Consider the following 8,222-nt stretch of genomic DNA (forward strand, 5'->3'; position numbering starts at 1 on the left):
ATCCCATGGACAGAGGAGCCTGGTGGGCTGCAGTCCATGGGGTTGCAAAGAGTCAGACACGACTGAGCGACTTCACTTTCACTTTTCACTTTCATGCATTGGAGAAGGAAATGGCAACCCACTCCAGTGTTCTTGCCTGGAGAATCCCAGGGACGGGGGAGCCTGGTGGGCTGCCGTCTATGGGGTCGCACAGAGTCAGACACGACTGAAGTGACTTAGCAGCAGCAGCAACATGAAGGAAGGGACAAAGATCAAGGATAATATAAGCCCAAGGGTCTGTTTTGTTTTTTGTTTTTTTTTCCCAAAATATTGCTTAAATTTAAGCTGTAATTATTTATTCACAAGAACGCTGGTCTTCCCTTTGCTTGGTTCTACTCTGGAATCATAGAATGACCCTACAGAAACAAGCTTACCCACTCACATGCTTCTTGCATCCTGTCTACCCATCTCTCCAACAAGGCTTCAAGGTAAGGCAAAGAAACTTTCACACCTGGTGTCTGTCCATTGACCTTTGCCTTTCTGGACTGACCCTGCTTGAGGGGAGGAAATATTCATGGAGAAATTGCCTTTAGATTTAGTCAGAGAGGTCTTCTAAATCTGGGTTCTGTTGGCTACTATAGGGGAAGAGCTTCCCTCATAGCTCAGTCAGTAAAGAATCTACCTGCAATGCAGGATTCGATTCCTGGGTCGAGAAGATTCCCTAGAGAAGGAAATGGCAACCCACTCCAGCATTCTTGCCTGGAGAATCCCATGGATAGGGAGCCTGGCAGGCTACAGTCAATGGGGTCGCAAGAGCTGGACACGACTTAGCAACTAAACCGCCACCATAGGGAAAGAGAGTACCGGCCCTAGCTTCCGGAACTTTTATGATATTTTCACCTCGAACTTCTGCTGGAATTTCCTCTGAAGCAGAAGGAAGGGACGACTACCTTCCATATAATGCTTAAATATGAGCAAGGAGAAAAGATATTCTTCTCTTCCATATATTTAGGTTTAAAAGACAAAATACCAACAAAAGAATTAAATTTTGTGGGGAAAGAAAGAGTAGAAAAACAAAAGAAAGAACTTCCCAACAAAGTGGATTATTGAGATGACTGGAAGAAACTGTGGTGTGTGCTTTGGCAGCATATATACTAAAATCGGAAAAAGGGGATTTCCTGGTGGTCCAGTGGTTAAGACTCTGTGCTTCTACAGCAGGGGGCCTGGGTTCAATCCCTGGTGGGGGTGCTAAGAGCCTGCATGCCCAACAGTGCAGCACTAAACAAACAAATAAATATTTAAAATTAAAAATAAAAGTATTTGGAATAATACCGGAGAAGATTAGCGTGGCTTCTGTGCAAGAATGACATGCACATTCATAAAGGAAATTGTGTAGTTTTATCTGAGAAACTAGAAGAATTAGGTCAATTACCAACTGTCTTCATGATTTTGGAGGTGATGAAACAGATGTGGAGACCTCCAAAGTTCTGAAGGCCTAAGACTCAGTGATTTCAGAACAGGAATTAGCTGGAGGAAGCCAGAGGGACTTGAACTCATTTTTCATATCTCTCTTACCATGGCTGCATGCCTTTCTGGTTTCTCAAAAAAATTTTTTTTTTTTTTTTTTTTTGCTTTTCTGATTCAGAAAACCTTGAAGAAAATGAAGATGAAGTTTATTCACCTAGATGTGCACATGGAATTTTGTGATCAATTCTGATATGATTTTCATATCTAGATGATTAATCAAGGTGAATTTTCATATAGACGTTGGGTAAAGTCTTTATTGCTGATTTGTGGATTATCCACAAATTATGCAGACTCCATACTTGCCCTGCTTTGGGTTTGGCAGAAACAGTGTGTCAGGAAGAAGATGGGGCCTTCCCTGGTGGCGCAGTGATGGAGAGTCAGCCCTGCAGTGCTGGGAACATGGGTTTGACAATCCCTGGTCAGGTTACTAGAGCTTCCCTAGTGGGTCAGCTTGTAAATGATCTGCCTGGAATGCGGGAGACCTGGGTTCGATTCCTGGGTTGGGAAAATCCCCTGGAGAAGGGAACGGCTACCCACTCCAGTATTCTGGCCTGGAGAATTCCATGGACTGTATAGTCCGTGGGGTCACAAAGAGTCAGACAGGACTGAGCGACTTTCAGGGGAACTAATATCTCACGTACTGTGGAGCAATTAGGCCCCACAACTGGAGAGTCCATGCACTGCAATGAAGATTCCCGCATGCCACAACTAAGACCCAAGGCAGCCAAATAAATAAATGAATTTTAAAAGAAAAAGACCATGAGGAGTAAACACAGATGGTATGTTTGCAAGTGTGTGTATGTGAGCAACTTTGTGTAGGTAAAGTAATACGCATTTATTTCACTCACTTTTTTTGGTAACAAATCACTGCAGATGGTGATTGCAGCCATGAAATTAAAAGACGCTTACTCCTTGGAAGAAAAGTTATGACCAACCTAGATAGCATATTGAAAAGCAGAGACAGTACTTTGCCGACTAAGGTCCGTCTAGTCAAGGCTATGGTTTTTCCTGTGGTCATGTATGGATGTGAGAGTTGGACTGTGAAGAAGGCTGAGTGCCGAAGAATTGATGCTTTTGAACTGTGGTGTTGGAGAAGACTCTTGAGAGTCTCTTGGACTGCAAGCAGATCCAACCAGTCCATTCTGAAGATCAGCCCTGGGATTTCTTTGGAGGGAATGATGCTAAAGCTGAAACTCCAGTACTTTAGCCACCTCATGCGAAGAGGTGGAACTCATTGACTCATTGGAAAAGACTTTGATGCTGGGAAGGATTGCGGGCAGGAGGAGAAGGGGACGACAGAGGATGAGATGGCTGGATGGCATCATGTACTCGATGGACGTGAGTCTGAGTGAACTCCAGGAGTTGGTGATGGACAGGGAGGCCTGGTGTGCTGCGATTCATGGGGTTGCAAAGAGTCGGACACGACTGAGCGACTGAACTGAATTACATTTTGAGCTTATGTGTTAATTTGGGAGTCTGCTTAATAGTGGCCTCTACCACTAGATAGTAAGCTTCGTGCAAGACTTATATTTATTTCATGCACCCTTTCACACTCAACATTTATCATAGGACTGAGCACATAGTAGCCAGTCAACAAATGAAAGAATTCTGTGTGCCTCTCTTCTTATCTACTGGTTTGGATAATGAGAAGTGCCTTTCCAGGGGCTGGGAGGAATCTGTATTATGGCAAGTGGAGGAATCAGAGACGAGCCACAGACGAAGATCAGATCTCTCCAGGTGAGGCTGGCAGCCTGAGGGCAGATCCCTGTTGACATCCTGCACCCATCACTGGCTGCATCTTGTGGTAATACCTAGGGCACAGGCCAGGGAGTGATCCAGGGCTATCAGAATAGACATCTTATTCCAGCGGCAATTGTTCCAGATGTAGCAGGGTTCCCAGCCCACTGACATGCTGGGCACTGGGGGTGGGGTGGGGGGGTTGGTGCCATGAGTCAGAGAGGAATGTGGGGCTGGTTGTTTGGGAGTTTCGCTCTGTGAGGAGAAGCCGGTTCCCCATGCTTGTCAGTTCTCTAATGGCATCCCCAGGGCAGAGCCTAGAAACAATCAGTTGAAGAAGACATAATGAGCAGCCACAGTTTTCTGAATCCCCCAGGATGTTGACAGGAGAAGAATTTAAATGGATATTAATGGGCAGAGGACAATCCATAGACCATGATCCATAGACCATGAAAGTGTTTCAGTGGAAAGGATGTTTGAGAACTCATCTTATCCATACTTCTGCCTTCATCTAAATCTCTTTTTCCCTTGAAGATTTTTTTGGCCTATAACATGGAGGCCTTACCAGGGCAGTGGGAGCTTGGTGTAAATTCTCCCAGGTCCCATTTCCTCATCTCCCTGCTGGGACTGAGTGAACGCACCAGACAGAGCCTCACAGCTACTCCCTACCTCTTCACACGGCGTGCAGCGGTGGGCCATGGCTGCAGGTGTGGAGAGGCCCTGGTTCTTGGGTCTTATTGGAGAGGGGACCTATGAATCTTGTAAATGTGATGACATCGGCAATGACAGACTCTTCAGCCGCCTGCTAGTCTGTAATTGAAGCCAGGAATTCAGCACACGCTCGGACACACCCAGCCTTCACGGCAGTTTCCCAGAAGCGGGTTCCTGCACAGCCACCAGGCTAGGAGGACCCTCACTGAACCAATGCTCCCTGACAAGCTCCAGGGCCTCAGAGCCGCCTCCTAAATCCCCAAACCAAGCGATAATCTTATTCCTCTTTCTGTTTCCATTCCCAATGGTGCCTAAATTGTTGTTGCAAGTTATTCCCAATTGTTAAATCCCCAGTAAATGAGATTCAATCTCCGTGATAGCATCATGGGATGTTCTTTCACTTTGATTTAGCTGAAAATTTTTTTGTTATAATCAGAGCCTAAAATTGATCAAGCCAGAAAGCATCTACACTGCTTTGAAGCCCCAGGCAAATAGGTTGGGGATTTTTCCTGCTGTTCTCCACCTCTCTCCATAATGAGATGCTTTGTTTCAGTGAATGAATCGGTCTTGATCCAGACTTTCAGACTCTATGACAGGACATTTCAACCCTCCCTCTGCCTCTAGGCAGGACTGAATTTAACTCATCCCAGACTGAAGGCTGTCTCTTCTAGACCTTGTTTCAAGATTTCCTCAATTTTCAGCATCTTCTGGTTGAACGTGCACAGCTCTTTGCCTTTGCTGTCTAATTTCAATTTCCTTTGGAATTCTAACCCATTACTTGTCACTGTGAAAAGGGAGATCCAGGGAATTCCCTGGCAGTCCAGTGGTTAGGAGCTGGCACTTCCACTGCGGGGGGGCCTGGGTTCCATTCCTGGTTAGGGAATTAAGATCCCGTAAGATCACCTGCTGTGCCATGCCCACCCACCCCCCACCCCGCCACCCAAAAAAGGAGATCCAGGTGTCTTTTAGAACTCTCCAGCTAAAAGTTCTCCATTCTTTCATAAAGCTTCTCAAATGTTAGTTTAGTTTCATGTCTGTCTTCCTTGTACCAGAAGGGGAAGAGGAAAGTTATTTGAAGTTTGCCTCATTACCTGAGCACTGTTGACCTGAGCTAGTGGTCCACATTTTTGTCACTTTGTTATTGTGCTCCAACCCCAATTTATCTTATCCTTTCTTTGGACTGAGGCCTCAAATGGAGTTTTCTCTGTCTGGGATGCCTTTCCATCTCTCATTCCTGACTTTCTGTTACTTTAAGGCCCTGTTCCGTTTTCTCTCTCTCTCCCTGTCAATTGCCTTTCCTAAGTGCATTTGTGTTCCCGATCTTTCTGATTCCCTCTCTCAGCAATGTGAAGAACTTCATTCAGCTGGCCTCAAGATCTGCGCTCACTCCATTGTCTTTAATACAAAGTCCAGATGAAAAAGTCCTGAGGAGCAGACAGGGGACCAGTAGCAGAGTATTACAAGGGTGTAGGAGGCAATGGCACCCCACTCCAGTGCTCTTGCCTGGAAAATCCCATGGATGGAGGAGCCTGGTGGGCTGCAGTCCATGTGGTCGCTAAGAGTCAGATGTGACTGAGTGACTTCACTTTCACTTTTATGCATTGGAGAAGGAAATGGCAACCCACTCCAGTGTTCTTGCCTGGAGAATGCCAGGGACAGAGGAGCCTGGTGGGCTGCCATCTCTGGGGTCGCACAGAGTCGGAAGATGGGCCCACCTTCACTAGAGTCACTAAAAAAGACTACATGTAGTTTTTACTCATGTCTTTCTTAGAAACCCCTAAGTCCTATGTGAGTAAATAAAGAAGACTAGTTCTTATCTGACTTAGCAGCAGCAGCAGAATAGCACAGAAGTCAAGAACCCCAGGGTTCTACTGTGGGTCTGTAACTCTGGGCAACTCGTAACCTCTCTGGCCTTTCAGTTAATTGTTTGGACAGGAAAGTGTTGTATTAGGTCATCTCTGAGACGGCTTTAACCTTGAAATATTATGAATTTGTGTTTTCCTTTCCTTCTTGGTCTCCTCCAAAATTATTGACAGAACTCTACAAGCAGGGAAATCAGAGAATAAAAGAAACATAAATTCAGAGACATGATTGGAACTCACAAAGGAAGAACCATGTGAAGACCAAGGAGAAGATGGCCAACTGCAAGCCAAGGACAGAGGCCTCAGAAGAAGTTAAACCTGCCAACACCTTGATCTTGGACTTTTAGCCTCCAGAACTAAGAAATGAGTTTCTATTTTAGCCAAAAAAAAAAAAAAAAAAAGGAGCAAGAGAGATACCTAACTAGTAGGGGTTTGAAAATGCCATTTTAGTGTGTAAGTAGTGCTGGTGGTAACGACTGGGAATTTGTAGCAAGGACCAGGGAGGGCAATCTTGTATACAGAAATACCTGTGATATGTTTTAGAGGGTAGGGAAGTGGCTATGGCCTAAGCCTTACATCCTTTGTACAGTGACCCTGTGTCCTAGAACTATGCTTATTCTACCTCGGGAAGATGGGCCCACCTTCACTAGAGTCACTAAAAAAGACTACATGTAGTTTTTACTCATGTCTTTCTTAGAAACCCCTAAGTCCTATGTGAGTAAATAAAGAAGACTTGTTCTTATCTGGAGCTAAAAAAAAAAAATCTTCATTTTCTTAATGGAACTCAAATTTCTTCTATCTTATATTGGCTGTTATGCTTCATAACAATCCCTGTAAAATAAAAGGGCATAAAACCCCATCATTTATAAGGTTTTGTGGCTGTGTGTGTGTGTAATTCACGTGATTACTACTGTTGACTAGAAGAGACCTAGAGAATGTCACACTAACCATGTCACTTACCCTAAGCAGAGACAGACCAACATTAGTTTAAATATCTGGACCACTTAGATATTTTTAAAGAGCTAAAGGAGTGGGGGTGGGGAGATGAATATTTATGAAATACCTACTCTATGCTGAGTATTATTAAAGACTCTTTATATACCATTTTGGCCTAAATATAAGGTGAAGTTGTATCTTCCCAAAATAAGTTCCCAAAAAGAAGGTGGTTTATATATGAATCCTCATAAAATAAAGTCTCATATTGTAGAATATGGTTTTAATTACCTGAATTTGAAAAATTAGGTTCTTTTTTTGGGAAGACACATCAGCCAGAAAAAACAACAAACAACCCCCCCCCCCCAAATAAAAACAGAATCAATGCTGCTTTGAATTGCTTCTAGAGGCTATTTAATGGAATCTGTTAAAACAGACACAACACAACAAAAACCACTTCAGTTTCTGGAAACACGACAGGCTAGGTTATTTGAATCAACTTTCCTGCTGAAAACAGCTAACAATGCTAGATGAAATATTTAAAACATCTTAAAAGCATCAAAAAGCTGACAAGATAGTAAGGAAATATCAGGCCAAATTTAATGAAAGGTGAAAATTGAAAGAGGTAAGTGGAATAAAGAGGCAAGTTTTGACCAGAAGGTATTTGCTGATTAAGGCAAACTCAACTCTGGTCTCAGAGGTTAAAACTCAGGATTGGCTAATGCGGGGAGCCTGATAGGAAACCTTTCCTATAACACACTGAAGAATCAAGGGGTTACATCCTTAGGGTAAGGGTGAAACAGAAGTAAACCTAATTTCCCTTCTACCTCCTGAAGGACTGCAAGAAAGTGTCCCTGGTGCTGAACACAGCAGGGGGGAAATTCTGAGCCAGCCGGATTTGTAGCCAAATTTGCATTACCTAGGTAATCAAAGAAAACCTCAAACCTTGAATTTTACAATAATGCCAAACAAGTATTTCTCTAGGCATCTGGCAAAAGTAAAATGCAAATCCTCCCTGGTGAAAACACGTTAATCCTAACCTTCAAAAATGCCCACAAATTATTCTTCAAAGGCAATGAATAAGCAAGCACACAGGGAGGGAAGGCACCATGAAAGAGAATCAGCAATAAGCAGACAACAGAAACAGATTCTTGACAACTTCAGATGCTGAAATTCTCAGGAATAGAAGACAAGCTAGAAAACAATTACAGGGAAAATATGAAAAGTCATCTAGGGGACTTGAAACAGAATTAAGTACAGTAAGTACCCTACGTACAAATGAGTTTTGTTCTGAGAGTGCATTCGAAAGCCCAATTTGTTCATAAGTCCAACAAAGTTAGCCTAGGTATCCAACTAACACGATTGGCTATATAGTACTGTGCGTAATAGGTTTATAATACTTTTCACACAAATAATACAGAAGAAACAAACACAAAAAATAAAGAAAGCACTTTATTTATTTTTATTTCTGGT

At 43.4% G+C, this 8,222-nt stretch overlaps 1 non-coding gene across 1 annotated transcript; it reads left to right on the forward strand.

Annotated features, from left to right (window-relative positions):
* Nucleotides 1-1,276: 1,276 nt before the first annotated feature.
* Nucleotides 1,277-1,379, forward strand: LOC120858955. The gene has a single exon (XR_005719981.1). It is a non-coding gene; the product is annotated as a U6 spliceosomal RNA (small nuclear RNA).
* Nucleotides 1,380-8,222: the final 6,843 nt, after the last annotated feature.

This window comes from Oryx dammah, unplaced genomic scaffold (assembly GCF_014754425.2).
Source record: "Oryx dammah isolate SB20612 unplaced genomic scaffold, SCBI_Odam_1.1 HiC_scaffold_29, whole genome shotgun sequence".
Classification (NCBI taxonomy): domain Eukaryota; kingdom Metazoa; phylum Chordata; class Mammalia; order Artiodactyla; family Bovidae; genus Oryx; species Oryx dammah.